Genomic DNA, 16,838 nt, shown 5'->3' with positions numbered 1-16,838 from the left:
TTATTGATTTTTTTACACAAAGGAAGGGAGAGGGATAGACAAAGAAACATCCATCAGAGAGAAACATCCATCAGCTGCCTCCTGCACACCCCCTACTGGGGATGGGCCCGCAACCAAGGTACACTGGAATCGAACTGGGGACCCTTCAGGCCGCAGACCGACGCTCTAGCCACTCAGTCAACCGGTCAGGGCTGCTTGTGGTTTTCGGGGTACAGGTCTTCATCAAATTCAAACACCATTAGCTAACATTTCAGCACCACGGACAGAAGATGACGGTGTTATTCTACAAAAGGCCGCTAGGGGGCAGCAGAGGATACTTTTCCCAAAGCAATTGCCTGACAGCTTCTTGAAAGCTTTCTGTCATAACTATAGACATGCAGACATGGAATACTTAACCGAAACAACTGGTAAACAGTCACCTGGAAACTGGTAACCAGGAACATACGAACCAATAACCATTAGCCTAGTAAATACTATCAAGCAACCTAGTAGCTCATACTTAGAAAATCAGTACCTAGCAACCTACAACTGGCAACAAGGAATATTTTGAGCCTAGTGGCCTGGCAACCAGTACCTGCTAATTACTGACCTAGAAACTAGTAAGTGGTCATTCCTGACCTAGTGCACTGGTTACCAGTACACCGGTAATTAGTAGCAAATAACCTCGTAGCTAGCAACCAGTGACCTCCGTAAAGGCGACCTGTCCCATCCTCGCTGCATCGTTCACGGAGGACAGACAGTACAAGCGGCCTCAAGAAGAATGAATGCCTCCACAACGGCCAACTCCCCCGAGGTCGCCTGCACTCCTGAGACTTTATGACCGCGCTGTACAGACTTCCTGCCTCACTAATGGCGGCCGCCACCGTACGGAATGTCACACTCAGAGCGGGGTCCAGGTCACACAGACGGCGGCCTACAGCGAACTCGCTGCCTCAGTATACGCCGCTGCAGCCTGCAGGCTGTCTTGGTAAACTCCATCTGCCCCGTACGGGCCGCCTCGGTCCCGGAGGCACTGCTGTATGGACGGACTCAGTAATGGCGGACTGCAGTGTACGCAGGGCCTACATAAAGTCGCACTCTCGCGTGGTCACCAGGTCTCGCAGAACTTTACACCCTCGCTGTACGGACTTCCTGCCTCACTAATGGCAGCCACCACGTACGGAATGCCGCACACATAGCGGACTCCATGGCACACGGAGGGCGGCCTGCAGCATACTCGCTGCTTCAGTATACGCCGCTGCAGCCTGCAGGCTGCCTCCGTGAACGCCACCTGCCCCGTACGGGCCGCCTCGGTCCCGGACGCACCGCCGAACGGATGGACTCAGTAATGGCGGACTCCAGCGTACGCAGCGCCTATCTAACGGCGCACTCTCGCAAGGTCGCCTGGTCTCGCGGTACTTGACACCCTCGCTGTACGGACTTCCGGCCTCAGCAATGGCGGCTTCCGGGCCCCGGCATGCCTCACTAATGGCGGCCGCCACCAGACGGAATGTCGCACTCAAAGCGGACTCCAGGTCACACGGACGGCGGCCTACAGGGAACTCGCTGCCTCAGTATATGCCACTGCAGCCTGCAGGCTGTCTCTGTAAATGCCACCTGCCCCGTACCCTCGGTCCGGAGGCTCCACTGTGCCTACGTCGCGGCACACTCTCGCTAGGTCGCCTGGTCTCGCGGAACTTTACACCCTTGCTGTACGGACTTCCGGCCTCAGCAATGGCGGCTTCCGGGCCCCGGCATGCCTCACTAATGGCGACCGCCACCAGACGGAATGTCGCACTCAAAGCGGACTCCAGGTCACACGGACGGCGGCCTACAGGGAACTCGCTGCCTCAGTATATGCCACTGCAGCCTGCAGGCTGTCTCTGTAAACGCCACCTGCCTTGTATGGGCAAGCTCAATCGCGGAGACACCGCTGTACGGACAGACTTAGTAATGGCGGACTCCAGGGTACCGAATGCCAAAGTAATAGCAGACTCTCGCTAGGTCGTTGGGTCTCGCGATGCTGCACACCTTGCTGTACGGACTGCCTGCTTCAGGAATGGTGGCATCCAGGGCATGTGCTGACATAGTAATGGCAGCCTCCAGGGTACGGAATGCCGCAATCATAGCGGACTCTAGGTTTCTGGCTGCATCAAAAATGGCGGCCTACAAGGTACTGGATGCCTCAATAATGGCAGTCTCTACGTTTCTGAATGACAGCATGAACGCACAGGTTCACCATGTCAGTACAGCAGCCAAGGCCTCCCTTTGCGGGGTTGGGACGGTAAGAGGTGCAAAAGCCAGACCCGTGACTTCACTCCATCCAGGGACGGAATGTTTGCAGCCCTATACAGGCTCGATGATTTTGTGTGTGTAGTTTTTTTTTGGTGTTTTTTTTTTCTGGGTATAATTTTTCCGTCGTGTTCACAGGGCATTAGCTGGGATTTCAGCACCACGGACAGAAGCACAAGGTGTTATTCCTTAAATGCCTACAAGAGGGCAGCAGAGGATCGTTTTTGCACAGAAATTGGCTAACAGCATCCTTTGAGGTTTGTGTAATAAGTACATAGATGCATAGACGTGGACAGTATAAGCAGTAACTTACTTGAAGGAGAAATAAAAACATTTATCCTATAAAACAAGAGTATAAGTCTGCTCTAGGATTACATTCTCATAAATCGCAAAATAAGGAATCCTTGTTCTTACCACATTTCTACAGGACTATTTCATCTTTCATTCTGAAAGTTACAAGAATACGTTTCAAACCCACTGTGCTAAGGCACCAAACTATTAAGTAGAATTATTATTATTATTATTATTATTATTATTATTATTAGTGAAGGTATTACAAATGTGTCCTCATCCCCCCCCATTAACCCCCAACCTCCCCTAACTAGAATTTTTTCTTCAGAAAAAAATGTCTTTACAACTAATTCACTAGGTGAAGAAAATACTCAGGAATAATGACCTTAATGTCACTGAAGTAACTTGGAAAAATAGGAAGCAATATTGGAATTTACTAGAATCCTGAAAAGGGCGACTCATTTGGATGCTTCTGAAATACTATCAAACAAATTCACATTTTGCCACCCAAATTCATCTTTTGCTAGCCAATTTACCATTTCCAAAACAAATTCACCTTTTACAGTTAAATTCACCTTTTCCAAACCAAATACACCTTTTGCAGAGGGTATTCCCCTTTTGCAAAGCTAATTCAACTTTTGCATAGCAAATCCTCCATTTCCACAGCAAATTCACCTTTTCCACTTCTGACCCTGACCCCAACCCCAACCCTGACCATGAACCCTCACCGTAAAACCCTAACACCGAACCCAGCCCTAGCCCCAGCCCTAGCTTTGAACTCTAACCCTTGACCAAGCTCAAATTTATATTTTTTAAATTGAATAGAATCTGTAACTGGTGTTGTTCACTGGTTAGAGCATTTGCTTGACAAGCATACACTCACCACTCTAGTTAAAAACGGCACCAACGAACATATGAGGCAGGGTGGGTGGTTCACCATAAGGGGAACCTCAGTGCAGCAGTCTAAAGGGGCCTCCCTTTGCAGAGCTGGGGCAGGAAGAGGTGAAAAACACAGGGCTGTGACTACAGAATGATTGCCGCCCTGAACAGCTTCAAAGATTTGGTGGGTGTTTTTTTCTGGGTAGATTTTTGGGTCGTGTTCACAGGGCTTTGCCTGGAATTGCAGCACCATGGACAGAGACACAAGTTGTTATTCCTTGAATGGCCACAGAAGGGCACCAGAGGATTATTTCTGCGCAGGAATTGGCTGACAGTGTCCTTTAAGGGCTAGCATAATAAATATATAGCTCCATAGACGTGTACAGTATTATCAGTAAATTACTTGAAGGAAAAATATAAGCGTTTATCCTATAAAACCAGAGTATAAGTCTGCTCTATGATTACATTCTGATAAATCACAAAATCTGAAATGCTTGGTCTTAGCACATTTCTACAGTTTATTTTATCTTTCATTCTGAAAGAGACCGACACAGGGACCAAGCAGAACCCTTTGAGTTACAAGAACACGTTTTGAAACCACTGTGTTTCAACACCAAACTGTTAACTAGAATCTTATGTTCACAAAAAAAAATGTGTTTACAGCTAATGTACTAGGAGAAAAAAGTACTTAGTAATAATAACCTAATGTCACAGAAATAACTTGAAAAAGTATGAAGCACTATTAAAATTTACTAAGATCCTGGAAGGGGTGACTCATTTTCATGCTGCTGAAATTCAATCAAACAAAATTCACCTCTTGCAAAGCAAAATCATCTTTTTTTTAAAGTATTTTTTTAAAAAAAATTTATTGATTTCGGAGAGGGAGAGAGAGATAGAGAATCATGGATTGGCTGCCTCCTGCAAGCCCACAACTGAGGATCAAGCCTGCAACCCAGGCATGTGCCCTTGCCCAGAATCAAACCTGGGACACTTCAGTATGCAGTCCGATGCTCTATTCACTGAGCCAAATCAGCTAGGGGAAAATTCATCTTTTGCAAAGCAAATTCAACTTTTCTACTTCAAATTCACCATTTCAAAACAAAATTCATCTTTTGTGAAGCAAATTCACCTTTTGCAAAGCAAATGCACCTGTACACTGAAGGGTCCAGGGTTTGATCCCAATCAGGGCACATGCCTGGGTTGTGGGCTCAATCCCCAGCAGGGGGCATGCAGGAGGCAGCCGATCCATGATTCTCTCTCATCATGGATGTTTCTATCTCTCTCTCCCTCTCCCTTCCTCTCTCAAATCAATAAAAATATTTTCTTAAGAAAGGGCTGTGAATTTCTCAAATGGTTTTTATTTATATAACTAGTAGCCCGGTGCACAAAATTCATGCACATTAAAATGAAATTAATTGCCCTAACCGGTTTGGCTCAGTGGATAGAGCGTCAGCCTGCAGACTCAAGGGTCCCAGGTTCGATTCCGGTCAAGGGCATGTACCTTGGTTGTGGGCACATCCCCAGTGGGAGATGTGCAGGAGGCAGCTGATCGATGTTTCTCATCGATGTTTCTGGCTCTCTGTCCCTCTCCTTTCCTCTCCGTAAAAAATCAATAAAATACATTTTTTTAATAAAGGGAATTAATTAGCAGAGATATTTTAATATTGCTATTTACCCTTTCTCTATAATAGAAGTGTGAGAGATGAAAGGAAATTAGTAAAATGTATATGAAAATCATATATAAATTTATTAATAAATAAACAGTAACAAAAGGATATAGCAACAACAAAGGCATGATATAAAAACGACAAAAACATGGTATAAAAACAAAAACATGATATGAAAACAACAAAAACATGATAGAAAAACAACAGTGATGCAAACAATGACTGATAAAGTGATTAAACTTATTCTAATATCTCCCTGTAAACCACATTAAGAGTGAAAGCATTTTCAGAGTGCTTGACTAATTTCCCTTGTGATGAAGTACTTAGAACTTTAACTGTAACATCACATGCTCTTCAAACTCGAGAGAAAGCAACATATAACTGACCATGTGCAAAAACGGGTTCAGGTAGGAATATGCCTACTTTGTCTAGAGTTTGTCCTTGTGATTTATTAATAGTCCTCACAAATGCTGGCATCACAGGAAACTGTCATCGAATTAATTTAAATGGGAGGCCAGTGACAGATGGGGACAAATTAATTCTTGGAATCACAACAGCCTCTCCCTCTACAGATCCGTTAATACTTCAGCTTTGATAATGTTAGGTCATAATCTTTTGATAATAAATCTGGTGCCATTACAGAGACCCCATTTACTATTGAGATTTCTCAATAGCATGATGATTGCACCCACTTTCAATTTTAATTTATGACATGGCATTCCCGAAGGAGTAATACTATTAAGAAATTCGATGGGAAAATTTTCCTTTTCAGCATCATCTGTGGAATCAATGGAATCATCACTCAAATATGTGTGAAAATCTCCATTGAGTATATCCAAATTTTCTTCACTTAATTTTTAAACATGCTCATTTTTTGTACAAAGAATTGCACGTTTAGATATATTTTTAATATTATCTATAGCAGTGGTTCTCAACCTTGGCTGCACATTAGAATCACCTGGGAATCTTTTTAAAATCCTGATTTCTGGGCCTCATCCTCCAGAAATTGTTTCTTTGTTATGGGGTGGGGCCACAACATTAGTAACAAAGAAACAATTAAAACTTTATTGTGGGGAGCCACTACAGTGTTTTGGACAGGTTCAAGCCTTGGACTGATGAGAGGGCACAGTCCTCTCATTGCCACATGCAAGTCTCAGCTTGGAGGGCAGGGCCCTCCCAGCACAATTATAGCCAACAGCTGTAGTTGTAAGCTTGAACCTATGGTCTGAACATGTGGCCCCACGTGCCTGAGTGATGTAGGCTTGATAGAGTTCAGGTGCATGTAGTTGAGAAGGATTGAAACCCAGGAGAATGTTGTAAACATCTTGGTCACGCCTTCACTTTGCCTCGTAGCATCTGCTATAAAATAAAGGCACGGCTGTGGCCGTGGTCGCTGTCTCTCAGGGAAGCAGCGTCCCACTGAGACCTGGCTTTCATTCTCTTGTCTGTCTTTTCTAAGTCTTCCAGCCGCCCCCACTCAGGTTCACCCCTGGCCATGCTGGCGCGGCACACTTTCGAAAGATATGCCTCCAGCTCCCAGGGTGGGTTCCTGCCTCAATCCCTGCCCTTACAGGAAACAGCTCTGGGAAACAGCTCGGGGGAGGGTACAGCCATTGCCAAGACAACCCCTGCAGGACTGACTTCCTTCTGCTTGGTCACAGAAGTTGTGGTCATGATGAACACCACCCATGGTTTTTATATAAGCAGATCTGTTGTTATTGATCTGAGACAGAGAGGGACAGGGAGACAAAGAGAAACATTGATGAGAGAGACAAAAAATCAATCAGGTGATGTGATGTGTGTACCCTTACCAGGAATCAATGTGACTTCTTGGTTCATAGGTCAACACTCAATCATTGAGGCTCACTCGCTGGGCTGTGTGTTGCTATTTGGATGACCTGTTTACTAGAAAGAGAATGGGCCCTGGCTGGGTAGATTACATGCTACGGTAATGACAAGCTTTACATTGCTGGTGTTCGAAGGTTGCTTTGAGCATCGGGCCTGTTTCCATCATGACAGCAAGTGGGAGGTGTTGCATCAGTACAAGCCAACTTCTAGCTTCGGCCTAATGGTTCATAACATAGAATGAAGGTAAAACCATGCAGGCTATGTCTTAGAAGGGAGCCAGTAATTTAGCACAGATTCTGCTTTGGTGACAACACATGACCCCCAACAGTTCATTGGCAAGCGATACACAGTACTACTTACCAAGTTTCCAAACATTTGCCAAGTAAAACATTCACACTTATGAAGTTTTTTACATGATCATTTAATTACACTTAGGAAGCCAACTTTATAGCAGAAATATCATTTTCTAAAATAAAATGTAGGTGCAATACAAATGTATACTACATAGAACAGATAACTGCTTTGCTCTGTCACGACCCAGGCAACAAAGGACAGAAAACACCGCCTATGGCTAACAGACATGAACGCAGGAGCTTCCAGCGGTGAAGGAACCCACTCTCACCCAGGAGGTGGACGGCACACTCTTAGGCTGGACCACACTCATCAAAGATCAAAAAGGACACCATCTTCCTCATGAACCAGCTCAACACAGAGGAACCTAACGGATCCAAGCATAAAATTCCATTCTTCTCTACAAATACTAAATTGCTTGACTGTTTCACACATCAGTGCCAACACATGAAACATCACACACATACACGAATCCTATCTATCTGTCCCAACTCAACAAACACAAAAGCAACTTCCAGGATTCCCGACTTTCACTGCATATTGCAAAACTTGGGGGACTACATGGTCCTCCGTACCCCAGCCTCTCGATCCCCTACAACACTCCACACACAGGATCCGATTCGGTACCACACGCAAGGGCAATGAGCGGCACAGACTCTAAACAAACCGCCATCTAATCCTCCTGCTCTGGGCCATCCAACATGAACACTTACCTTCTTCCTTTTCACCTACAAAAAGGGAAGGGCAATGCTTTAGCGGGTCGACATTGGACACATGCACATCAACAAACACGTATACAGTATTGGAATCATTCAACAACACCACAGGATACAGCCTTTCTCAGGAAAAGACAAAACACATTGTTATGGGCTCACCTTTCACTCCTTCCGTTGCTCGTTTGGTAAAATCCTTCCACACATAGCATGACGCTCGCCCTGACTGGTTTGGCTCAGTGGCTAGAGCGTCGGCCTGTGGACTGAAGGGTCCCAGGTTCGATTCCAGTCAAGGGCATGTACCTTGGTTGCGGGCACATCCCCAGAAAGGGGTGTGCAGGAGGCAGCTGATCGATGTTTCTCTCTCATCGATGTTTCTGGCTCTCTGTCCCTCTCCCTTCCTCTCTGTAAAAATATATTTTAAAAAAACATAGCATGACAGTCAACTCTTCTACAACAGCACATTGCCATCTAACCAAACGCTCCTGTTCTCTGCACCTCATGTCACCTGAACCAACTCTCAGCGTTCTGAAGCATAACACCTTCTTACCTGTTCACAGCATAAAGACATCCACCCAAGGACACACTGAGTCACTGCACAGGGAAGCTCCAAAGAACAACAACCTCGCATGGATGGCCAAACGGGGACTTCCACCTTCCATAAATGACTTGGCCTGAAAAAAAGAAGCAACAAACATTTCCACGGCAGCCTGCACCACAAACAGTGGGAAGGAAACCAAACCACACAACACACACTGTCCGGGGGAGCCTCACACGCCTGCACAGGACCCGACACAGGGCTGTCACAACTCACCACCACCTGCACCAGTCCACGACGGCTCTCTCCAACAGCTAACCAACACTCTCTGCTTTCTTTCAAAAGGGCACAAAATCAGCAGCTTGGACATGGTCAGAGAGTCGCCTCACAGGGAACCTCAGTGCACCCGTCTCCAGGACGCCCCTTCACAGGGCTGCAGGGGGTACACAGCCCACAGCCAGAACAGTGACTTCAGGGAATTCTCTATCATCAAGGATTCTCTCTCAGCACAGATATTTCTCCCTCCCTCCCTCCCTCCCTCCCTCCCTCCCTCCCTCCCTCCCTCTCTTCCTTTCTAAAATAATAAAAATAACTTCCTACCAAAATAAAAGCATTGTTTCTGCAACAAGCCATTCAACACAATCTTTTTCTCCTGGTACTAACACATTCCCATTACAAAAACTGACTGCATCTAGCTCCACCGGAAACAATATCAGCCTCCCCGGTACTGACTGCCCGGAAAGTGGCGGTCTCCACGGTGTGGACGGACTCAACATGGACAGCCTTGCCTCCCCGGTACTAAATACCTAACTGCGGAAACAATGGCGGCCTCCAGGCAGCCTGCCTGCTCCTTCACTCATGGCCATCCCCAAGGAAATGGCTGCCTCAATCATACCGGCCTCCATCAACCATGGTCGCCTCTCGATGACCATGGTGGGAATAACATGTTCTGGCCAGACCCCAAAGACTCCAAGGACCGACTGGAGGCTCCACAATCGTAGCCTTCTGGGAAATGACTCAAAAATGCCCGCCTACAGGGGACGATGACGAGCTCACATCCTCGACGCACCGGCTCACCAGGCCACTGCAGCGCTCTCTAAGGCCTCCCTCTGCACGCCTGGGCAGAAACAGCTCACAAATCGACACCCGTCACTTCACTCCATTCAGCCACGGAATCACGGCCGCCCTGGACAGCCTCCAAGACTTCCTGCCATTTCTCTTTGGCCTTTTTTCCGGGAGACATTGGCTGGGACCTGCCATTTCAGTGCCAAAAGCAGAAGCACGGTGTGTTTTCCTGCAATGGCCACAAGAGGGCAGCACAGGACCGCTTGGCCGCAGGAATGGCCTCACAAGCAGCGTCCTTTCACGTTGGCTCCTCCAACATGCTCTCTTCTCACCCGAAAGACAATAACAACTCTGGGAAATTGTGGAGCACAAAATGGCTCCTAGCAACATAGGCCCCTCCACGCGCAATGCCACAAGGAAGCACAGAGGGGACTCCTCGCTTTGGGTCCCTCCCTGGAATGGAACGGACCCTGGCTACAGCATGGACAGGATTTTTTCTTTTCAACAACTCTCGGGGACTTCTTTCTGGAAATTATATAATCCACGCACTGACCCCCTTTTCTTTGGGGAGGGGGTAAATCCTCACACAAGGGTATTTTTTTTCTTTCATCTTCCAGTAATCGTGGGAGAGATGAAACACAAAAAACGCACATAGAAACATCCACCGCACGGAGAGACGTCGAGGATGGCTCGCCTCCTGCACTCACAGGGGAGCAAACCCCAATCCCACAAACATGCCCTTCCCTGCCAATCACCCGCGGGAACCTTCCAGAGGCAGCCAGACACTCTAACCAATGACCATGCCGGCACGGACACATGCCTGGTTCCTACCTTCAACATTCATTTCTGGGACAACGAGCCACAGCGCCTAGGCTCTCCTTCCACAGAGACTGGAAGGGGACTGCGCCGCTAAGGACACTCACAGGGAACTGCTGCGCTCCCCATGCTGCTCTTCAGCCTGCACCACACGCTCCTGACAAGTCGTCCCACAGCAAAGGCTCGGGAATGCCCGCCCGCCTCTCCAGTTGGGAAAAACTCACACTGGCTGCCATAGATCTGTCACCTACTGTTTCTCCGGGTCCCAAAACCACTTCTTTTAGAAAACATGATTTCAGGTCATTTACTGAAACTTCCATGCTGCTCCATTAAGTTACATGACAATGAACGGGAAGCATGGTAGCAACCATGCTTGGCTAAAAATGGCTGTTTAGTATTTTAACCCTGCAGATTTGTAATTATTCGCTTGCTAAAATAATAGAAAAGTTACTTTGATTTTCTGAACTTATATAAGTTACCCCATTCGATTCAATGCTCCATTGATTGTGGTTTGAATGCCCACAGTGATAGTGACCTCACTGGTCTTTCAAAACACATTCCTCTGCACCTGGACAACAGGACAGCACAATTACTCAGCGGCTCCAGATAATGTGTTTCTGTTGACTCAGTGGTCCCAAGACACAAGACTGTAATTACTCTTTCTAACTAACTTACTCAATCTAAGCTTCTGTAAAAACGGCTTTTTGCAAAACCGGTTCCTCATTCCAAACCTCGAGATGTCATCAATACCTTTCTGATATTTGCCTATATCGGTCTGATGTTTTGGCCAAGAGGGCACTATAAGATTTGCAGAGCGTTGCCCCCTCATACTCCAGGCTTTGAAATCAATGTGGCTCCTTCATCCAACTTCTTGAGGCGTCCCGTGCGATTTGAAGGGCACATTGCCACAAACACAAAAAGCACGTAGGCATTTGCAATAGAAACGTTTTAGGACATGGTGAAGCGGGGTGATCTTTAGAAAAAGTGCAGCCCACGTGGCAGGTCAGCCAATTCCTAAAAATAAAGAACAACCGATAGCACATGGACACCTGGGGATGCGCCACAGCTCCCGTGGGCAGCCTTCAGACCTACATTCCCTTCCTAAAACCAGGTGGCCACATGGACATATCTTAGGAACACATGGGGGAGAACTAGAGGTTATTTCTTCAGTTAATGAACAGTTTCACAGCAACATGCAACGTGCACAAGCTGTGCTCCTCTTTCTTCACACCTTTGGAGCGGTCAAGAAAAGTTTGACACCCAGAACCTAAATCTGTAGTCTTTGCAAACTTCCAAGATTAAAATACCATAAAATTTTCCCCCTTTCATCTTCACTGTCTTCAGAGACGATGGGGGATAGACAGCAAAACCCCAGAAAAACCCAGACCTGGGATCACAGCCACAATACGAGTCACAGGGCCATGTGCTTACAGCTAAAACATCATTTTCAGGAGAACATTCACTTACCCTGGGGAATGTGACACACACAGGGCTCAGCACACAAGACACAGGACAGACGGAGGGGTGGGTGGCTGTGGCTGCTGCCTGAGAAATAACAGTCGCAGCAACAAAGGGAGCCAAGCCTGAGCCCTGAGCGGCCTCACCTGGGCCCACCACTCCTCCAGGGCACGGGGGCGGTCCTAGTCAAGAGGCCAGGACGCCACTCAGTCTGAGCTTTCCCACCAGGTGCTAAAAGGGGGTGGATCCTATTATGTTCCCAGGAACTCAAGGCCCACCCAGATGTGATGTAACTTCCTGTTACTTTGAATATATATATATATATAAAATTTACTGTCGGTGCTGCATGTCTGTCTGTCTGTCTGTCCCTTGATCAGAGGGCAGATGCCACATCCAGTCCCAGCTTATTCTATTTTTATGTCCTGTCTCTTTCATTTCTCAAATTCTGAGCACCTCTACTTAAAAGAACCGGTTCATGTCTCTCTCTCTCTCCATGCAGGATGTGGAGAAGGGGGACCAAGCCCGACATAAGTGTCTGCCCTCTGGTGGTCAGTGCCATCATAGCAACCAGTCATTCCATCATTCTGTCAATTTTCATATTAGCCTTTTATTATATAGGATGTAATTTATTTGAAACTGCACTAGAGTAAAACAATGATTCTATAAATGCCAAACATAAAGTGGCATGGTTATAGATTTGTTAATGAAGTAATTGATAAAAACTTTGCTTTTTAATGATTATTGTACAATGACGTAGAGAATAATATAAAGTCCATTTTTCTCAGTTTTAACATATAACTTCCACTAATATATTAAAACATTGACAATGGATTATCAGAAGTGCTTATTGAGGATCAGAAATAATTCATAGCCTTACAACGTGTGGACCACAGAGACCAGGAGTATTACTGCCAAAAGCCTCACAGGGAACCATTACTCTTGGCTGCTTAGTGTACTGACAGGACACGTGCTACCCCTGGGAGTTCCCTGTTTAAATTTGGCTTTAAAATTTTGCAATTTTTTTCTTAGTGCAGGTTGAAATTTTTACAACATCCATTTTAATATAAATAAATGTATACGAATAGAACATAGACATTAGTATTTTTGTTATTAATATTATTATTGCTTTATTATGTTACTCATACCCAAAGCATTGAAAGGAAATTAATTAGAAGGTGACCACAGGGCAGGATTGGGCGAGATGGGCCAGACACCCCCTGGAGCCAAACTCCCGTGGTCCCTCCCCAGCTGGCCGCACCTAGTGTGGCACCTCGGCTCAAAGGGCATCTGCAGAGTGAGCAGGCTCCCTCCGGCAGGTGGGGTCCCTCAGCCTGGCCTGCAGGGATCAGGCTGAAATTGGCTCTCCAACATCCCCCAAGAGGTCCCGGATTGCGAGAGGGCCGTTCTCAGGTGATGCACCCTGGAATCAGGCTCCCTCCTCTCTGGTTCTGGGGTGCATCACAGAACCGCTGCTGCCAAGTCACCACAGCTTGGCAGCTCCTGCATTGAGCATCTGCCCCCTGGTTGTCATTGCGTGTCATAGCTACCGGTCGGGTGGTGGGATGGTCACTTAGCCTTTTATATATAGAGATTTCAGGTATGTTAAAAATGTTTAGTTGCTTCGTTTTCGTTGTTAATCCTCACCTGAGGATATTTTTTCATTAATTTTCAGAGCAGAAGGGGAACATTGTTGTTTCAAAGAAAGAGAGAAACATCAATGTGAGAGAGGCACATTGATTGGTTGCCTCCTGCATGCTCCCTAACCAGGGCTGGGGATCGAGCCTGCAGCCCAGGTAATGCCCTTGACTGGAATTGAGCCTGCAGCCCAGGTATTTGCCTTCGACCACAATCGAACTTGGGACCCTTCATTCTGCTGGCCAAAGCTCTACACACTGGGCCAACCCAACCAGGACTAGTCCTAATGACTTTTAAAACTTTTTTCATAAAGATAGAGATTAAATTTTTGAGGTATTTCAGGGCCCATTGGAATAAAGTAGTCATGTTTTGGGCAATTATAATGTTTCTTAAAATTTAAACTTTGGAAAGATTGTGAAGTAACATTAATTAACTATTATGACATAAATTTTGTAAAAACTGGGTAAGACATCAATTAATATTAAAATACGGTATTAAATATTTGTACAGGCTACAAGATTTTGTTTGATTTATATCTATTTCATTTTTTAGGCCAATAAAATATTACATTCTTATAATGCCATATGGAGCACATAATACAAAAATGTATATGTCTCATACAAATACCATATATTTACAGACCATATGCATAATTCAAGAGTAATTCACCTTTTTTTCCTGAATATGTATTTTTATATTTTTAAAAAATAAATCTTTCTTGTTCAGATTATTACAGAAGTTCCTCTTTTTTCCCCCCATAGCTCCCCTCCACCTGGTTGCCACCCCACCCCATGTCCTTACCCCTCCGCCACTGTCCTCATCCATAGGTGTGAGATTTTTGTCCCATCTCTTCACACCCCCTTCCCCCTGAGAATTGTCAGTCCACTCCCTTTCCATGCCCCTGCTTCTATTATATTCACCAGTTTATTCTGTTCATTAGATTTTTTTATCACTTAATTTTTAGATTCACTTCTTGATAGATATATATTTGTTGTTCATAATTTTTATCTTTACCTTTTTCTTCTTCCTCTTCTTAAAGAATACCCTTCAGCATTTCCTATAATCCTGGTTTGGTGGTGATGAACTCCTTTAACTTTTTCTTGTCTGTGAAGCTCTTTATCTGACCTTCAATTCTACATGACAGCTTTGCTGGGTAGAGTAATCTTGCTTGTAGGTTCTTGCTATTCATCACTTTGAATATTTCTTGACACTCCCTTCTGGCCTGCATGGTTTCTGTTGAGAAATCAGCTGACAGTCATATGGGTACTCCCTTGTAAGTAACTAACTGTTTTTCTCTTTCTGCTTTTAAGATTCTCTGTCTGCTTATATGGAGGACAAAGATTACATGGGGAAGCAGGAATCACAGGCATCGGGAAGTAGCCAAGAGGGAGGGGGGCCTGGTGTGGGATCCATTAGGCAACAAGGTTGTTCATCTTTCCATGGTGATAGGCAGCTCTTGAATGGGGATGGACTGCATTCCAAAGCTGACTCCCAGGTCCAAGGTGGACCCTCAGGTGTATGTGTGTGTGGCGGGGGGCAAGGGGCATACAACTTCCAACCGGGTTAGAATGTCCTTTCTTTAATTAGAATAAAACGATCACGGTTAGCAAATCATGATTGATATTTCTTATTTTATTTCTTACAAATAATAATTAGTCCCCAGCATTCTATTTGTGCCCCTAAGAGTTGAGCGTCGACCTATGAACCAGGAGGTCACAGTTCCATTCCAGATAAGGGCACATGCCTGGATCCCCAGTGTGGGGCGTGCAGGAGGCAGCTGATCAATGATTCTCTCTCATCATTGATGTTTCTATCTCTCTTCCTCTCCCTTCCTCTCTGAAACATATTTAATATATATATTAAATCTATTGTAACCAGGTTGTTTTGGTATTTGAATTACTCAAAGTTGAATAGTAGGAGCTCCTCAATGCCTCCATCAATCTTTTTTTCCCCCCTCTTTATAATCATTACTATTTTATTATTGCTTGGATTGCCTGCTCTCCCAGAACTTGACATGAGAACAGAAACGCCAATCCCAGTCAGAGACGATAAGAGGGCGAGGAGGCATTTGACCACCATACCAGGCATGTGAATAAACCAGAAAAGGCCTCTGTGGACTCTGCCCTGACCCCTTCGGCTCCCAGTTCACATCTGAGTTCTAGTTTCCTTCCTGTCTCTACAAGAGTGTCAGATGGTCCACCCAGTAAAGGTCAACCTTTACCTTAACTGAGTCTGTCTGTCTTTTTGCATCTATGATAACATATCCTTGAAATGTATGGGTAACTTGTAACTCCCCTTTTTCCGGATCCCTTGGGGCACAACCTAATGTGCCTGGGTGCCAGGACAGAGGCCACAAATTCCTTCATTGTTATTGCTATCATGTTACTTGTTGAGTGTTAACTATCCTGCACCCACCTAAGTATGTGTCTATCATTTTGCTTTTTATCCAATCCCAGAGTTTTCCACGCTTTGCTTTCTCCCACCTTTCTCATCTATCGCCAATGGATTTCATGTAACCCACCTACATCCTCTCCTTTGATTACAATGTATAAAAATAGATGAGCAACTGCCATTCTCTGGAGCATTATCCCAATCCGTTGAGATACTCCCACTGATGTGTGCGGTCCCCATTTTCACAAACCCAGGAGCTTCCTGGGCCCTCTGTGCAGTTGTCACTGTGGCTATGTCGCTGTATTACCCTGCAGAGAGGTTGCAAGAGCTGACACCCAGTGATATCTGAAGAGACAACAAACAGAAAGGCTTTTGTTAAAGGGGCGTGGAGGCCCAGCCCCCTTCCCCTGGCTGCCTCCAGGGGGCGCCACACCCTCCTGGAGAAAAGGGCAGGTCTCCCCGGCTCCTGTTGTGGGGAAGGTGAGACTGGAGCCTGGACCCTCAGAGCTGGAGAAATGCCCTTTGTTTTCTTGGGAGGGACACAGGCACAGGGAGGCCGAGGGACATTTTCTTTGTTCTGTGGACCTTGCACTGTACACACTGGCGACGTGCAGCCCTCGTAATGCCACACGCAGTCCAAGCTGTCGTCTCTCCTACAATGCCCTCCCTGGCCCTGATCTGACCTTGATCTCCTGCGTCCTGTCCCAGGGCTGCTGAAGGGGGCAGTGCCCACAGCGGAGTGAGTGAACGGTGAATGAATGGATGTACAAACCCATAACCGCAGAGACCACTGGGGTCTGCTCTAACATCATGGGATGGGCAAGAACCCAGCTGTTGCCCTAATTGGTTTGGCTCAGTGGATAGACATCAGCCTGCGGACTCAAGGGTCCCAGGTGCGATTCTGATCAGGGGTTT

Source organism: Myotis daubentonii, chromosome 14 (genome assembly GCF_963259705.1).
Source record: "Myotis daubentonii chromosome 14, mMyoDau2.1, whole genome shotgun sequence".
Lineage (NCBI taxonomy): Eukaryota > Metazoa > Chordata > Mammalia > Chiroptera > Vespertilionidae > Myotis > Myotis daubentonii.
Note: the sequence above shows the minus strand (reverse complement) of the source record.